Raw genomic sequence first — 19,382 nt, 5'->3', positions numbered from 1 at the left:
GACACTCCCAGTGCCGTACTGAAGGACGTCTGTACTGTCGGAGGTGCTGTCTTTAGGATGAGACATTAAACTAAGGCTCTGTCTGCCCTCTCAGGTGGACGTAAAAGATTCTGTGGCACCAATGTTCCTTTTAATTTTTTTTTCAGTGCACAGCCCCTTTATGCTTAAAGGAACATTGAAGGCACAATTCGAAGAAGAGCAGAGGAGTTCTCCCCAGTGCCCTAACAAATATTTATCCCTCAACCAATATCACTAAAACAGATTATCTGCTCATCAGAGTAGACAAGGGTAATGTAGTAGATTTAATATATTTGGATTTTCAAAAGGCCTTCGATAATGTATCGCATAGTAGACTCATGACTAAAGTCAGGGCATGTGGAGTCAGGGGACAAGTAGCAGAATGGATAGCAAGCTGGCTACAAAACAGAAAACAGAGAGCAGGGGTTAAAGGTGGTTACTCAGATTGGCAAATGGTAGGAAGTGGTGTTCCACAGGGATCGGTGCTGGGACCACTGTTGTTCATCATTTACAGAAACGATTTGAACTCGGGCATCGGAAGTACAATTTCAAAATTTGCAGATGACACCAAATTGAGGGGTGTAGTTAATACAGAGGAGGACTGCGACAAAATACAGGAAGACATTAATAAATGTGCAGAATGGGAGCGTAATTGCCAATTGATTTTCAATATAGATAAATGTGAGGTGGTGCATTTTGCTAGGAAGAATAAGGAGGTCATGTACTCCTTGGAAAATAAGAGTCTAAATGGTGTAGAGGAACAGAGGGATCAGGGGTAAAGCTACACAAATCACTAAAAGTAGTGATGCAGGTTAATAAGGCCATAAAAAGCAAACAAATCATTTTTCAAGGGATAGAATTGAAAGCAGACAAGTGATGTTAACCTTGTGTAAAACATTGGTTAGAACACACTTGGAGTACTATGCACAGTTCCGGTCTCCATATTATATAAAGGATATCGAGGCACTGGAGAAGGTGCAAAAAAGATTGACAGAACTGAGAGCTTATACCTATCAGGAAAGACTGAATAGTCTGGGGCCTAGAAATTGAGTGGGCTTTGCGCCCATTTTGCGGCGCTAGAGGTCATTGCGCTGGACTTACAGCCGGTTCAGAAATTCCCTGGGGCCCTACCATCGGCGGTAGACCGGTTGCGCTGCGCCGGTACCGATGACGTCATCGGTGTGCGCAGCGTCCCGGTTGCCGTGGTGACGGGCCCCAGCGCCGAAATTGAGTTGCGGCCGCCTCGCCCGTGGCAGCCGCAACTAAGACTCTGGCAACCGAGTCTTACAGGAGTTTGCGCCGGCGCATTAAGGTCGCGCGGCGGCCGGCCGCTTTCCCGCCGGCCGCCTGCCCGCACCTCCCTCCCCGGACTCCTCCACCCCCCCCCGTGGAACAGATGCTTCTGGGCTGCGAGCCCGGCACTTCCCCGAGGTGCCGGGCTCATTTTTGTGAAGATTTTACCGGCCAGCGGGCGGGTGCAGGCAGCTCCTCCTTAACTGAAGGAGGAGGCCTGCACTTCCCGAGCCTGCCGCACCGCATCGGGCGCCGCAGCGCCGGAATAGCGCCGCAATGTGGCAGGTAGCGCCCATTTTCAGGCGCAAACACCCTTCAGTAGCGCCGGCAGCCGTTTGGGCGCGGCGCTACTGAATTTTTGGCGCGCGCAGGGGGACTTAGCGCCGGCGCTAACTTTCCGGCGCTAAAGCCCTGGCGCGGCGCCAACTGAATTTCTAGGCCTGGGGCTCTTTTCTCTAGAAAAGAGAAGGCTGAGGGGTGACCTGATCGAGGACTTTAAGATTATGAAAGTGTTTGATGGGGTCGGCGTCGAGAAGATTTGTGGGGGAATCCAAAAATAGGGGCCATGAATATAAGATAGTCACGAATAAACCCAATAGGGAATTCAGGAGAAACTTCTTTACCCAGAGGGTGGTGAGAATGTGGAACTCTACCACAGGGAGTGGTTGAGGTGAATAGCATAGATGCATTTAAGGGGAGCTAGATAACACATGAGGGAGAAAGGAATAGAAGGATATGCTGATAGGGTGAGATGAAGAGGGTTGGGAGGAGGCTCGTGTAGAACATAAACACAGTTGGGCCGAATGGCCTGTTTCTGTGCTGTAAAATTCGATGTAATTCTGTGTAATTATCATTTTGCTGTTTGTGGGACCTTGTTGTGCTGCAATTGGTTTCTGTGGTTCCTAAATTACAACAGTGACTGCACTTCATTGGCTGTAAGGTGCTTTGTGATGTTCTGAGGTCGTGAAAGGTGCTATAGAAATGCAAGTCTTTTTTACCCAGTTCTCAGTGTGAGAGAACACAGATCAATAATACACTCCCTGCACTACCCAGCTGCGCCTCGTGACCAAGCTTGGATTGACCCTTTCCACTCAATTGGTTAATGAAGACATCTGGGCAAGGAAGGGGTGTCTAATCTGAGGAGCAGTGGAGAGCAAATAGGAAGCAACGGAAATGGAGTGAGATAGCAATAAAAAAAAAATATGTCTGAGGTGTAGTTCCCAACCCTTGGACCTTGAACTGACTTTGTGGGCGACCATCAGACCTGCACTAAACATATACATCTGAAGTCCTTTTCTCCACTACCTTTGTGAAGAGGCTAATCCGCTTACAATAAATGTGCTACGGCCTCCATTATAGTGGCTGAGCGAAGAGGGACTTCAAACAACGTTTGGTCGGTGCAATCCCATGAAATCATTCAGGGACTTTTTTGCATTTACATTTAAACATCACATTCAATGCTGATCTCTGCTAAATGTCAAGCTGCAGTCATCAAGGATAAAAAGTTACTTAACTTACAAGATGCCTTCTTGCCCAACATGTTTGGGGAGTGAAGACAGATATGAGAAGCATTCGCACAGAGTACCGGGGCAAAAAATAGATTCTGTCTAATGGATTTCTTCTTTGTAGCACTAAATGCTAACTTGTGGTGAAACCATAGCAACGGTGATCTGCACTGTTTTGACACAAACCATGGGCGTAGCTAGCAAGCAATTGGCAAGGCACCAGATGACAAGATTATAACAGGAGATGATTGAAAATAAATGTCAGAAGAAGTGACTGCTGGCGTTAACTTTGTCCCCTGCTGATCTCTTTAAATAACAAGCAAAGACACGGCTAATCCCCAAATGCAAGGATTGAAGGAAAACACACATTGGAACTACAGAAACCTGACAAGCAAGGGGCTCCAAGTACGATGATAACCTGGCTCTTTATTAGCCTGCTCAGGGAGTACACGGCTGACTGGAATCTGGGCACCAGTCCCCTGATTACAGTGTGGAACAGCCATCTCTGTGTATTTTTCTTTAAGTTCAGGTAGTAATAAACCAGAGGCCTGGACTAATAATCTGGAGAACGTGAGTTCAAATCCCACCACGGCCACTAACAGATCAAATAAAGAATTTAAGAGGAATTTCTTTACATAGAGAGTGGTGCGAATGTGGAACTCACTGCCACAGGGAGTGATTGAAGCAGAGAGCAGTGATGCATTTAAGGAGAGTCTTGATGCATACATGAGGGAGAAGGGAATAGAGGGATATGAGGGCAAGCTGGGAAGTGGTAATGGAGTGGGAGGAGGCTCATGTGGGTACAAACACTGACAAAGACCAGTTGGGCTGAATGACAGGTTCCTGCGCTGGAGATTCGATATGGTTTTTTGTATATCAGCCTCATCGTTCCACGTACAGGATGATGGATACTTTGCTGTAAGTGGCATGAGAGATTGAAGTAAAGTAAGGGAGTAAGTGCGGTGGAATGCCTGTCCTGGTGGGACTGCTCCAGAGGAATCCCGAGTGTGCTGGGTGGGAGGAGGCTTGTGTGGGGTATAAACACCGAACTAGACCAGTTGGGCCGAATGGCCTGTTTCTGTGCTGTAGATGCTATTTAATCCTGTGTAAGGTGCCGGCATCCCTCATCCAACAGACCATTCTTTGTGTGTGAGCCCCGACAGGGAGTATCTGATGAGTTGATTCTAACCTTGCCTGAGGCCCCCTTTCCAATCAGGAGCAGGATGATTTTTTAATTTGTGCCTGGGATATGGGTGACACCGGCATGGCCACATTTAGTGCAGGTTCCTCTTCCTGAAGGATATTAGGGAATAATTTGGGTTTTTGTGACAATCCAGCAGATTTCAGGGTCATTTTCCAGTAATAGGAGGTTTATTGAATTGAATTTCACAACTTGCTACGGTGGGATTAGAACTCATGACCTCTAGGTTGCTAGTCCAGTACCAAAAGCATTAGGCTACTCTATCGGTAAAAAGGAGAAAGGACTTGTATTTATAAAGCGTATTTCATGACCTCCCAAAGCGCTTTACAGCCAATGAAGTACTTTTGAAGTGTAGTCACTGTTATAATGTAGGAAACGTGGCAGCCAATTTACGCACAGCAAGATCCCACAAACAGCAATGTGATGTTGACCAGATAATCTGTTTTAGTGATGTTGATTGAGGGATAAATATTGGCAAGAAATCGGAAGAACTCCCCTGCTCTTCTTCGAATAGTGCCAAGGGATCTTTTACATCCACCTGAGAGGGCAGACGGGGCCTCGGTTTAACCTCTCATCCGAAAGACGGCACCTCCGACAGTGCAGCACTCCCTCAGGATTGACTGGGAGTGTCAGCATAGATTATGTTCTCAACTCTGTATTGCCCTCCCTGAGGCTAATTAAAGATCCCCCTACACTGACTGAGATCAGCTAACTCAGCACAGTCCGAATCCAAACTGGGATCTCCGCTCCGTGTGGCATAGTAACACGCCCAGTTTTGTCTTTATCCTGAAAACCATCAGAGTCTTCATGAGAAGGAAGAACCTTATGTATCTTAATTAATCCGATTACCTGCACCACCTAGTCACTGACACTCAGGAACCAGAGTGAGCCATACCCTGTAGGTCATGAAGCTATTCAGTTGAGTAATTTTTTGTTTGTTATATCCATACTTGACACTAAGCTTTAGAAACACGTTCCCCAAATATTTGGTCCCACGCTTGAGCTGCAACATAGGAATCTGACATGCAACACTTCCAGTGAGTGATTGCACTCTTCCTTGCTGAGCTGATCAAGGTTCACAATGCTAGGTTCCTTCTCCAGTAACTCCCAGGCTGCTAACTGGATGTTCCACCAAAACTATTACCTGAATGGCAATTAGAGCAGCTTGTGGCTAGATTTCCCGATCCGGCGGGAATCTTACCAGATCAGCAGTGGGACTGGCTTATGCCTCAGCTGTGCCTCTGAGCGGACCTTCAAAAGGCAGGCTCATTCGACGTTTTTTGGGCGGGTTCCCAGTGGTGTTTCAGCTACCGCCCAGTCATCTGATTCAGGTGGGGGAGGGGCAGGGGAATGGCGGCATGTGGTGTGGCCCCAGCCCTTGGAACCACAGGGGAATAGTTTTACTTTTCTTTCAAAGGTTCCCTCTCGAAGCAGTATATCAGTGAGCGAGTGGTCAATCTATGGAACAACTCCCTGGGGAGACGGTGGGGGCAGATTGTGTTGATTCACTCAAATTAAAATGAGGTAGATTTCTTTCAGAAAATAATAGTTTGTGATCCAGTATAGGAGTAATTTGAGACGTGACGTGTAGTGAGTGTAGCGCGCTCGGGAGGAACAGGTGACATTGGAACTGTGGTTGCCAAAGCTCTCCACCACTGGGGTTTTCCTCACCACGTGTCTGGGTCTGTTGTAGACTAACTGATAGAGATTGATCGCTGTGATTGGTCAACAACTCAATTATCATTGTATCATGTGACTACCAGGATGGTAGAAGGTGAACTAGAGGGACCTGGGTCCTTTTTCATCTCGCAATTCTTATGTTTTCCTTCAAATCCTTCATCGTCGCTGGGTGAAAATCCTGGAACTTCCTACTTAACAGCACTGTGGGAGCACCTTCACCACATGGACTGGAGCGGTTCAATGAGAAGGCTCACCACCACCTTCTCAAGGGCAATTAGGGATGGGCAATAAATGCTGGCCTTGCCAGTGATGCCCATATCCCGAGAATAAATTTTAAAAAGAGTTCCGATGTTCCTTGCCTGGTATAATCGATTGCACCATGCTAGGTGGTCTCTATTAATCTTTAAATCCAACCATCTGCTGCCTTAGCAACATTGTGCAGTGGGGGTGTTTCTGTTGCTGAGCACACTTGAGGGAAATAAACTTGCAGGGCTACAGGGTTAGAGCGGGGGAATGGGACTGACTGGATTGCTCTACAGAGAGCCAGCACGGACTCAATGGGCCGAATGGCCTCCTTCTGTACCGTTATGACTCTATGACAAGGACTGCAGCGGTTCAAGAAGGTGGTTCACCACCATCTTCTCAAGGGCAATTAGGGATGGGCAATAAATGCTGGCCTTGCCAGTGACGCCCATATCCCAGGAACAAATAAAAAAAGTGCCCTGCCCCAACAATGTGACTCATCCCCAAACACACCCTCATTTCTTCCTTACCATCCTTTGGCCTCTTTGAGTTTTATGCTGTTGGCTAGTACCCACCACGGAGTGGGCTAAGATTGGTCAAACTCATTTCACAAGGGAGCTGTGTAGGCTGAGGAGGCGTTCAACCTGAAGTTGGAGTTCAACCCAGGCCCATGAGGAGGAGAAAGGCCAGCGATTAAGCCTACTAAAGCCTGCAAGTTTGTACAAGTAGTGTTCGTTCATTCTTTGTAAGCCTAGACTGTGAGTGTCAGCAAGCTATATGGCCACATGAGGCTTCACATACAAGCATCTACCTGCCCTCACCTGACATCCAAAATGCCTGCATCTTGGTCAGGAGCAGTGACTGGCCAGGATTTCGTGCTCCTTTTAGGAAAATTCCAACCAACAGATGGCCTCCAGGAGCGGGAATTCTGGATCACTTGTTTTGCTCCCAATCCCAGGTCAACAACAACTAGCGCTTTTAATGTAGTACAATGTCCCAAGGCATTTCACAAGAGTGTGATCAGACAAAGAATGACACCAAGCCACATAAGGAGATATTAGGACAGGTTGCCAAAAGATAGGTTTTAAGGAGCATCTTAAACAACGAGAGAGAGGTAGAGAGGCGGAGAGATTTCGGGAGGGAATTCCAGAGCATGGGGCCTATGTGGCCAAAGGCAAGGCCACCAATGGTGGGGTGAAGGAAGTAAGGGATGAGCAAGATCCAGAATTGGAGGAGCACAGATATCTCAGGCGGTTGTGGGGCTGGAGGAGAGTACAGAGATTGGGAGGGGCGAGGCCATGGAGAGATTTGAACACAAAGATGAGAATTTTAAAACCTAGGCATTGGTGGACTGCGAGCCAATGTAGGTCAGCGAGCAGAGGGGTGACTGTGTTCGAGTTTATCTGGCGAAGTACCTCATTGCTGCTTTACCAGCTACCTCCTCACAGACCAGGATTTAAACCTGGCCCCTTACATATCAGCGCAGGCCAGTACAGACCAGTATATCCCAGTACTGCCCAGTACCTCAACAGGTAATTCACTGACCGACCAATCTGGGCCAAAGTTATGATCCACTCTCCCCTTGCCCTCCTTGCTATATTTTGTCATATTTTGATTCAAACTGAACATTGCACAAAGACTGAGTGAAGGTGGGCAGATTGCACCTTGCAGAAGCATGTCTATGAGCAGGCTTTACACTCCCCGTTCCTCTGCTGAAACATGTTCATTTCAGAATACTGACCACACCACCTTGAAGAAAGCAGAGTCTTCTCACCGCGTGTTTACTGCGGTTTGGTTATAAAAAGATTGTTTTTTCCACCCCCCTCTCTTTCTGTCAGGAACCCTTCAAAATTTAAAGCTGACATCTTGTGCTTTTTGTTTGCAGATTAAATTAAGGGCAGGACCACAGCTGGTGATGTCATTCAAACTGCAGGTTTCTGAGTTAACCCCTTCTGATCTCGTGTTTCCTTGAGTTCTGGAATGTTCAGGGATCCGCGGCCCACGATTTTACGATACGAGCGCACAGTGTGCAGGGTTACTCACGGACACCGTGGTATGGAAGTGTAATGGTTATGTTAATGATCTAGTAATCCAGGGGCCTGGACTAATAAGCCAGAGAACGTGAGTAAAAATCCCTCCGTGGCAGTTTGAGAATTTGAATACCGCTTATAAAATCTGGAAATAAAAATGCTGGTCTCAGTAAAAGTGACCATAAAGCTGTTGGATTGTTGTAAAAACCCAACTAGTTCACTCATTTCCTTTAGGGAAGGAAACCTGGTGCCCTGACCCGGTCTGGCCTATTGCAGTCACACACCAAATGGCCTCGCAAACCAATCAGTTGTATCTAGGGTTGGGCAATAAATGCCAGCCATGGCAACAATGTCCACTCAGCATGTTGAATTTTTCCAAGGGGTCCTGTAAGATTCGCAAAATTTCCACATTTTCCCCCAAAGTTATTAATAAAAGGGACCCTGCATGGACATTTTAAAAAGGGTACCCAAAGATGGTGTCCGCACCTTGTGACTAAAACCCTGCAAGATTTTAAAAGCTTGGACTCTGTGGCACAAGCAGCTTTTGGGGAAATTGAAACCTAAAATGCAGTTTCTCTGAAGAAGGACTTTGTATTTTGGAAAGCAGACAGAACATTGAATATGCATTAAGCCAAATCATAGACAGACCAAAACCAGTTAGGCCTATACTTGAGGCCATCAAGTTGTTTGCATCTATAATCGGAAACAGCTTCAGGAAGCCATCGAGGCTGGACAGGCCGAATAAGATGCATTAATAACAATGCAGCTCAGGCATCAGGCCATTAGGTGCGATAAATGGCCATCTAAAAACAGTTAGTTTAGATTGCTACAATTATTTAAACTAGCCTGCCAAGATTGGGACAATGAACTAACCTGATTTGGCGCGCAGATAAGGGTTTTCGTGAGGAGTATAACTGAAGGCCCCGGGTAGCAATCACTCTCTTCCCTCTCTTGCTCTTGGCTCGTGCTCTGCCCTCGTGGCTCCGGCCTCTTGGGCTGCCACTCGTACTCGTGCCCTGGCCTTGTGGCAGGTTCTCTCCCCATAGCAGATTTTCAGTAACCAGTTACACCATACCAACAGCAGGGGAGGGGAACGAGACCCAAGTCCATAGCCATCCAGAACGCCCAGGCCACAGAAAGGGGCGAGACGAAGTCGAGCAGGTAGCCCAGGACTTGTATAGTAGTCCAGCGAGATGAGACGAGTAGAGATGAAGAAGACGATAACAACTCGATAAGGGCAGAGCAGGGCAGCGAAAAGGGTATTGCTAAGAAAAGCAAGCGCCTAGTTATAAGCTGGCGCTTGGGAAGACAAACATCCTGTTGAACACTGCGAAAATGCAGGTGGCCACGCCACGATGAATAGACTGGCGTTGTTAAGCTTGGGTTGGACAATCTAGGCAGTTAAAACTGCCAACTGCCCTGCAGGCACAACGGTGCGCCGCCGACCGCCCGAGGGAGAAGAAGAGGAGAACCCATCGCAACGAGACGACGATGGCAGCGGAGGGGAGAAGGTGTGTCGCAGTAGCAGACCCAGCACTGCGCCCCTGAAGACCACGTGGCGACGGGGTACCTAGAAGGACCAAAGAGCAGACTTCAAAACTCGTATTCATTAACAATTGGTTTTATTTTGGATTGGTGAGCATGAATTCTGGCCCCTCATAGCTTAATCTAGTTAGGTATAAGTGGTGGGATAAGGATAAGGGGATGGTTAAGATAGTTGTTTTCCCTCGATGTGCCGTGTGTTTCCCCATTCCCTGTATAAGTATAGTTATTTTGTATTTGCCTGTAATTTTATACTAGTAACTTCTCATAAGATTGTGTTAATTTCCATTTTAATAAAATCTTGGTTTTCTTACATCCAAACCACCTGTCTACTCGAGTCTTTTCTGTATCGCCGTCTGTGCCTAAGTCCGGTGTCTAGAACCCAGGGGCGTGGGAGCGATTCGAACCGCTCACAAACAGTCAGGGGCATAACTGACTGGGCGCACGCGCCACCCAACCACACACCGCCCCCTACAGTCCTTAAACAGGCATTTGGTTTCTCATTAACATATTCAAAGTGCTAACTCCTTTTTCAGGTAGCCATCAGGGGCTCCTACAAAAAGGTCTTGACATACTTAACAGTCGCCCAAATGCTAAGCCCATCACTGTTGCGCCTGTTTTATGCCCGTAAGATGGATGCAAAGATGTTGAACTTCTCCCCCAGTAAGGGGAGGTGGTTGTCACTGGCATATGTGCATTTCTGGATGATGTGGCTGACTCCTCTCAGATTGTCTGACTGGTCCAGTCATTCTGCTTCTGGAGGCACTGAGTTACCATGCGAGGGGGTTCATAGAGGTCGATTTTACTGCCAAGGCCACCAATGCCTGGGCATTATTTTTGATATGTCTCCTCTCCCTTATCCCAAACAGGCCGTGCTTCCTCATCCTGATTTGCTCCAGCCAAAGCTTGAATGCAACCTTTGGAAATCAAGTCCACTTCCCAAAGGAAGATGACATCTCCTTTCCCTTCCCATTTGCACTGTTGCTACTCCTTCTTCTTTTCTTCACCTTCTCTTTCTTTTTCCTTCCCTTTCCCTTCCCCTTCCCCTACCCTTTACTCTTCCTCATCATCTTCCCTTTCCCTTTCTTCTTCTCCCCTTTCTGCTTCCCTCTTCCCTCTTCCCCATTCCCCCACCCTTCTCCTTCCCTTACCCCACCCTTTTCTTCCTCCACCTCCCTTCCCCGTCCCCCATCCCATTCCCCCTCAACTTCTTCTCAAACGGGGGATGTATAACTAATTCTGCACGGTCCAAACTTTGGGAAACAGTCTTTGTGAAATGAATGTACAGTTGAAATAAATGGGAATTTACAGCAATTCTACAAATGGGACTTTGAGAGAGACTGAGCTGCCAGGCAATTCCTCAGTCCCATTTCTTCATGGTCTGTTGGTAATATCCTCTTGAAGTAGCTCATGTCCAAGAGGATTACACAAATAGTGGATCATTAAACCCGCTCAAGCACAACTTGCCTTGGGACAAGGAATGTAGATGTTGGGCTTGAAGACTGTCAACATGTTACGTAGCTATTTCTGTCCACATTGCACAGCCTCAGAGCAATGCCAGCAGTGATATTGGTGAGTGTGCGGAGTTGGACAGATTGGGAGCCCGTACAGCTGTGTTCATGTTTGTTTTCAGTGACTATCCATAAGGAGCTATCTCATGATCAGTCATAAGCTTCGGAGTCCTACAGTCTGTCACCTTGTTTGCAGTGGATGTTACCTGGTTACCAATATCAACCGGGGTACTGTCTCAATGTGGCTTAGTGTGATATAGTGGACTGTAAGGCTGATTAGGGCAACTGGCAACCATATTTAATGCAACTGAATGAACACTTACACCACAGAGCCATTTCAACCAGAACTTCTCAGTGTGCAACGAATGGCGAGCCCTGTCTGCTGCTTGTAGGAGCTCGCACAGAGCTGAGAGGGAGGTTATGAAAGAAAGACAAGAGAAAGAACTTGCATTTCTATAGCGCCTTTCACAACCTCAGGATGTCCCAAAGCGCTTTACAGTCAATGAAGTATTGTTGAAGTGTAGTCACTGTTGCAATGTAGGGAACGCGGCAGCCAATTTGCGCACAGCAAGGTCCCACAAACAGCAGTGTAATATTGACCAGATAATCTGCTTTATTCAGTGTTGGCTGAGGATAAATGCTGGCCAGGACAATATTTTTACATTGCTGCAGCATATAAAGGACTACAGCAGCGATCTCAAGGGCTTATTTGATCATTACAATTGCTAATCACTTGCAATAGATACAAGTGTCAGTCAATAGCAATTGGAGTGATAGGCAGCTCACCTGCAAGAAAGAATACACCTAGTTTCTTTTTTCCCTTCCAAAATTGCACCATCATCCAGCTGGGTTGGTCTGTACTTGCCTGGTTCCATTCTAATCTTTCTAATCTACGCTTCTTCAGCAGCACCTCCCAAACCCATGACCTCTAAAACCTAGAGGGACAAGGGCAGCAGGTGCATGGGAACACCATCCTGCAAGTTCCCCTCCAAGTTACACACCATCCTTTTGGAAGTATATTGGCCATTCCTTCATCGTCGCTGGGTCAAAATCCTGGAAATCCCTCCCTAACAGCACTGTGGGAGTTCCTTCACCACATGGACTGCAGCGATTCAAGAAGGCGGCTCACCACCACCTTCTTAAGGGGCAACTAGGGATGGGCAATAAATGCTGGCCTTGCCAGCGACGCCCACATCCCAGGAACTAATAAAAAAATACGTAAGCAGAGAATCACCTGCAATGGCTTCTCTTCCTGCTCCGCATCGTTATCTCTGGTGTCCCCCAAGGATCTACCCTTGGCTCCCTCCTATTTCTCATCGATATGCCCCTCGGCAACATCATCCGAAAACACAGTGACAGTTTCCAGACGTACACTGATGACACCCAGCTCTACCTCACTACCACTTCTCTTGACCCCTCCACTGTCTCTAAATTGTCAAACTGCTTGTCCGACATCCAGTACTGGATAAGCAGAAATTTTCTCCAATTAAATATTGGGAAGACCAAAGCCATTGTCTTCAGTTCCCGCCACAAACTCCGTTCCCTAGCCATCGACTCCATCTCCCTCCCTGGCAACTGTCTGAGGCTGAACCACACTGTTCTCAACCTTGGTGTCATATTTGACCCTGAAATGAGCTTCCAACCACATACCCGCAGCATAACTTAGACCGCCTATTTCCCACCTCCATAACATTGCCAGACACTGCCTCTACCTCAGCTCATCTGCTGCTGAAACCCTCATCCATGCCTTTGTTACCGCTAAACTTTACTATTCTAACGCACTCCTGGCTGGCCTCCCATGTTCTACCCTTCGTAAACTTGAGGTCATCCAAAACTCAGCTGCCCATGTCCTAACTCGCACCAAGTCCCGTTCACCCATCACCCCTGTGCTCGCTGACCTACATTGGTTCCCGGTTAAGCAACACCTCGATTTTAAAATTCTCATCCTCGCCCCTCGCTATCTCTGTAATCTCCTCCAGTCCCACAAACCACCCACCCGCCCCCCCACCGAGATATCTGTGCTCCTCTAATTCTGTCTTCTTGAGCATCCCTTGTTATAATCGCTCAACCATTGGCGACTGTGCCTTCTGTTGCCTTGGCCCAAAGCTCTGGAATTCCCTGCCTAAACCTCTCCGCCTTTCTACCTCTTTTTCCTTCTTTAAAATGCTCCTTGAAACCTACCTCTTTGACCAATCTTTTGGTCATCTGCCTTAATATCTCTTTATGTGTCTCGGTGTCAAATTATGTATTATAATACTGCTGTAAAGCGCCTTGGGACATTTTATTATGTTAAGGGTGCTATATAAATACAAGTTGTTGTTGTTATTCAGTGTAGGTGAAGGTGTTTTCATTGACAGTGAGTAGAGTCTAAGGCTGCGATTTTCCGCGTGGAGGCGAGTTGGAGGCGGCTTTGAGGCTTGGTGGGTTCCAGTCCCACTGCCGGTTTCAGCCGACCGGGAATTACGATGTTTGCTTATGTGGGTTGATTAAGCACGTCGTGCGCGCTACTTGGACCAATCAGTGGGTTCGGGTCTGCTGCTCGCCTCTGCTGATGTCAGCCTACGCAGCCTTGTTTTTGATCCATTCTTTCCTGCTGCTTCTCGGTGTGGCACTTCTGAAAATGACTGCTGCAAGACCCAAGGCATCTCCAAGATTCAATGATGACTCCCTCCATGCTCTTGTGGAGGGCGTGAGAGAGCGCCAAGAGGTACTGGTCCCCTCAAATGGACAGAGGAAGCCTCCTCAGCAAACCAAAGCAGCCTGGCTACAAATTGCTGAGGAGGTGAGCGCCAGGTCTTTGCGTGATCATGTAAGGGGTTTTCCTCGAGAGGTTTCCCTGAGGTTTCTCTCTCTAGAGGCCTCTCTCTCTTGCACAGTAAAACCTTGAGTGGTTCGACCCACTCACCCCTTAGATTCTATACTCTGGACTTAGGCGCAGGAACTACAATGTAGAGAAGACTCTTGTAGACCAAGTTTGATGAATCAAAATGAAATTGTTTTGCAAATGGAAAAATATCAAATCAAATGCAACACAGATAAGAGAGTACATGGGAGGGAAAAACAAACACAAACAAATCATAATGACATTATAATAACTAAGGCAAATACAGGCATCTTATACTCTACAAAGATCATCATGAAATAAGGAAACACACGGAACATCGAGGGACAACAACTCATGTTAATTGTACCCTTAAGTCCACCCCCTTATTAAACCTATCTAGATCTGATTGTGAAGGGCCAGAAACATGCTCACCAATCCCACTAGGAAGTGCAAGGTTTTGAAAACGAGTCTGTGTTTGGTCCTTTCAGGCGTCTCGTCTCCACGTGGATCGTGGAGCCCCTGCGAACTGCGCCAGACCCCTCTCCTGAGGTGGGGGTCGGGGGCGGCTGGACACCAGCAGGCCTGGATGTCGGCGGGGTCGAGAATCGTCGGCTCGACCCTGGTTAGAGGAGCTTTGGGCTGGTGTGGCCCCTTCTACCTTCAGCTACGGCCCGGGGATGGTCGATGATCTCCTGATAGTCTTCCCCGGGGCGGGACGCTGGTTCCGAAATGACTCTTTATACAGTCAGAATTGTCCTTCTGATTTCTCCAACGGTGGAGCAGAGTCCGCTGATCTTTCCCCAAGCCAGCTCCTCTTTGCCCAGCTCAAAAGCTGGACAAGCTGCTGGGGCTGCAACGACTGTCCGATTTTAAACTGTCCTTTTTCTCGGCTCTCTTTGTGACTGTCCGAGCTTGTTGATTCAAGCTTCCTCCAGCGTCTTCTTCCAAGCTGTTTCTTCCTCCTCAAGCTGCGTGTCCGGGATGCTGCGCTCCGTGCTTCAACTGCTGAAAGGTCTCTTCAGTTATACCTTTCTTCCCGAGGCCTCACTTCCCGCCCAAAATCAGGTTAGTCTTTGTTTTAACTTTGGCGGGCTTTGAGCACAGCGGGGCAGTTATTATATTTTAAATCATTTTAAGCGGCTGGTAACAGGTCCATCTCTGGTTGGAAATGGCTTTCATTGTTTTGAATGTCCTGCTGATCTCGTTATCTAGTCCTTGGTGTTGTCCTCATGAATATATATTGTCCTCTTTCGTCTGGGTCAACATTTAGATGGCCCTTGTCTCCAAGCCGATCTTGAGTGGATCTGCATCTAATCCATATGCATGCCTGTGGGTCTGGTTTCGTTCTCTCATAAAACGGCTTCCAGAACTTACTAAGGGTTCAATCCACATAGCTGTCTAAGGTTGCGCAGGAACCATTTTAAAGTGTCCCAATGAGCTGATCACATGGTATGGCGGCCATTTTGTATGCCCCTTTTTCTGGGCTTCTTTTAAAAACAGTCTTTAAAATCACGGCCTCTTCTGCCATTTAACCCTTATTAATATGAAATCCAATTTTGCGAATCCTACAGTCACACCTGGGTTCAGTGCAGGAAAAGGTTCAATGACCTGCCACGCACAGCAAAAGTGAGTCTAACATCACACTTACCTTCAATCTGCTCCCCATCTCCTATCACCAGCACTCTGCATTGGCAACCTACTCCTGCACATCCCACTTTACCCTTACATCCCTTGCACCCTTAACCATCCCTCTCTCTCTATTTACAGAATCACTTCACCATTCTTCTATGTTGCCCTCACACTCGCTATCACTGTTATGCAATGACAACAACTAACAACGCACAGGGAGGGCCTTTGGCATTGGCACCTCACTCCATCTTTGTCTCCCTTTAAGCATCTATGCTATGGATTCTCTACACTCACTCCAACATTCTCACTCAAACTCCACTTGTGTCTCTCATTACAGGAAAAGAGAGCCCACAATAAGAGGGAGAGGGGCAGGACAGGAGGAGGAGGGCCACCTTCGATTGCCCACTTGACCACTGCTGAGGAGGCTGCTCTCGACATTGTCGGAGGTGCTGAGGAGCTGGAAGTGGGGGATGGTGAGACGGGCGCAGTAGAGCAAGCTGGTGACAAAATAAATCTGCAACCCTCTCATTTAGAATGCATGAGTGACTGATATGGCATCTAATGTTCATACAGATTGAGCTCTGATCATCTGCACAATTTGATGTGCCTGCTATGTTAATATCACATGTTTAACTTATGCCTTTACTCCCCCACAGGACCATCAAGAGACCCCCTCCCCACTGTCCAGGAGGAAGAGCCGGAAGACTCCAAGAGGAAACTGCAACCTCTGAGGGCGCAGTGTCAGCAGAATTGAGCGCACCCAGCACCAGCGCAGAGACGCACACCTCGGTGGGTCATTCGCGAGATAGATTAGTGTTGTCACCTGGTGTATTACAGCTCACAGGTGAGCATCAGCAGATGGTGGAGACAGGGACAGCAGTGGAGAGTCCTCGTCGGAGGCCGCAGGAACCTCTTAGCTCTACTCAGCTGCATGTGGACCTCGTGCCTCTGGGGCCATCCAGAAAGAGAGCGGTGTTGAAACTTCAGCAACAAGTGCAGGAGTCTCTGACAGGTTTTGCATCCACGATAACTGCGAGTGGGCAGAAAATAGAGGAGTCCATCTCAAACATAAGCAATGCCATGTTGGAGGCAATGGCACGATCGTGCCACCATGGAGAGGGTGGCAACCTCGGAGGACATAATTCGCCAGACTCAACAGAGCATGGTGACTCTTCTAAATAGATGGTTTGTTATAGAGGGTAGATGGGCAGCTATTGAAGAGAGACACCAGAGGTACATGGACATCCCCGTTATGAGGACGGTCAGTACAGAGACGGGTCCTCATGGCCCCACAAATGTGCAGCAAGGTGCTCTCCAGCTACTTGCTAGCAGTGAATTGTGGGTGACCCATGAGAGGGATGCTGCTGGTCGACAACAAGGAAGTGTGGGCTTCTCTCCAAGCGCTCACACTCCCATGCCACTGCGGAGCCCTCGGTCAGATCCCCAGATTCCTCACCCAACTGAGATGGCCATTTCAGCTCCTGCACAGCCGCAGGAGGAGCAGACTGTTGCCGAGCCCTCACAGGCTTGCAAACCCAGAGGATGCCCGCCAAAGGTGTTGAAGCAGCAACAGCATGAAAGTGAGCAAGGTGCCTTCACATCTGCTGAAGCCACAGGGGAAGCACAACATAGAAGCACGTGTAAGAGAAAGTTAACACACAAATAGTCACAAGGGTAGTCACTTGGGTGTTTTGATGTAATACAAATTTAAGATTATCATTGTCATTTCAATTGTAATAAAGAAATGCAATGGCAAATATTCAAAGAGTTGGCCTATATGCACCCAGAAATAGAAGTGTCACAGAGAGGTGTCAGGTCACCTTTCATCTGTAATGATGGTGGTGAGAGTGATAGAAACCCACAGTTTATTGTACAGATGGTGTATGGTGTGTTAAGAAGGTGGTAGCCACATGTGTTTGCTTCGTAAACTTAAGCGAATCTGGCATGGATTAGTGCATCCCTTGCATCACGGCCAGCAAGGTGCTCGTGTGCTGGTGGAACTAGCACATCTGCCCCCACAAGGCCAACCTCCTCCTCCTCTGAGGAGGAGGCTGTGCGCTGAGCCACTTGTTCCTCAGGCAGTGGTCAGCCACGCTGCTGTGCGATGTTGTACAGTGCACAGCAGACCATGATGATTCTGAAGAGTCTGGCTGGTGAGTACTGTAGGGCTCCACCTGATCTGTCGAGACATCTGAATCACATTTTGAGCAAGCCGATGGTTTGCTCGATGATGGCTCTGGTGGAAATGTGGCTGGCATTGTATCGCTCCTCCGCTTCGTTGGATGGGCTCCTCAATGGCATCATTAGCAACGTCTTCAGAGGATATTCTTTGTCTCCAAGTAGCCATCCGAAAAGTTGGGTTGGCGGCTTGAAGAGCTGAGGCACAGTAGACTGCTGCAAGATGAACGAGTCATGGCATCTGCCAGGGAACTTGACGCAAACATGCATAATATCCTTCCTGTGGTCACACATCAGCTGCATGTTAAGGGAGTGGAAGCCCTTGCTGTTGACAAATACAACTGAGTTGTGATGGGGTGCCCGAATGGCCACATGTGTGCAATCTACGATGCCCTGCACCCTTGGCAAGCCTGCCGTATTTGCAAAGCCAACCGCACGCGTGGTTACACTTGCTTCATCCGTGGAAAAGTGAATGTAATTGTGCGCCTTTGCAAAGAGGGCATTGGTAACCTGCATGATGCAAGTGTGCGGCCAACTGAGGGATGCCGCTGATGTCTGCTGATGATCTCTGGAAGGACCCTGAAGCAAAAAAATTGAGGGCGGTGATGACTTTGACAGCCACTGGTAAGGAGTGTCCACCTGCACCTCTGGTCTCCAGGTGTTGGTGCAGCTTTGCACAAATGTCAGCGACTACTTCTCGCGAAAGTCTCAGCCTCCTTTGGCACTGCTGCTCAGTCATGTTGAGGAAGCTCAGCCTGTAAATACTGTGTTGGGGGTATCTCCTGCGGCGAGGAGCAGCCCTGCGCTGACGCCCTCTGCTCTGTGCAGCATCAGGTGGGTGAGGAGGAGGTTGGCGCTCCTGTTGTTGCTGCTGCTGCTGTGCCTGGTTCTGCTGCTGCCGCGGCTGCTCTTCCTCCAATTCTGAGACCAGGATGAGAGGGTATAAATGGATCCCATTCCGTTGGTATATATGTCAGTTGAGGAATAGATGTTATAAGTGCTCAGTCAATGTGGAGAGAGGGTTTTCCAAGGAGGTCACAGTGCAGAGGTTGCTTCCCCTGGCTGGAGTGTCTAGAACTAGGGGGCATAGTCTCAGGATAAGGGGTCGGCCATTTAAGACTGAGATGAGGAGGAATTTCTTCACTCAGAGGGTTGTGAACCTTTGGAATTCTCTGCCCCAGAGGGCTGTGAATGCAGAGTCTTTGAGTATATTTAAGGCTGAGATAGATAGATTTTTGGACTCTAGGGGAATCAAAGGATATGGAGATCGGGTGGGAAAGTGGAGTTGAGGTCGATGATCAGCCATGATCTTATTGAATGGTGGAACAGGCTCGAGGGGCCGTATGGCCTACTCCTGCTCTTAATTTTTATGTTCTTCTGTTCTTATATAGATCTCAGCTTAGCCACTCACAAGCTCAATAGACCTGCAAAAAATGTTCCAACACCTCAAAAAATAAAGTTCTGCCATCTGAAACTCAGCCATGTTACAGGTCCACTTTTATGCTGCAAGTGCAACTGTCAAGAATTCAGGTAGTTGCTGAACCCGGCACAATCAGCTGGCGTGTTTTGCGAACAGCGTGGAACACGCTGAAAATGTCCTAAAATGTGAGGAGCCTGCTAAAATCGGATTATGTAGGCATTAACAAGCTGGTAACTGTCTTAAGTGCCTCTCCTGCCATTTGGTGGTGGGTCTGATTGGGACTCCCAGAGCCGACACTTGGAAAAGTT

The sequence above is a fragment of the Somniosus microcephalus genome, chromosome 13, assembly GCF_052327205.1.
Source record: "Somniosus microcephalus isolate GS21.2 chromosome 13, FLI_Smic_1.0, whole genome shotgun sequence".
In the NCBI taxonomy this organism is placed as follows: domain Eukaryota; kingdom Metazoa; phylum Chordata; class Chondrichthyes; order Squaliformes; family Somniosidae; genus Somniosus; species Somniosus microcephalus.
This window is presented reverse-complemented; position numbering follows the sequence as displayed.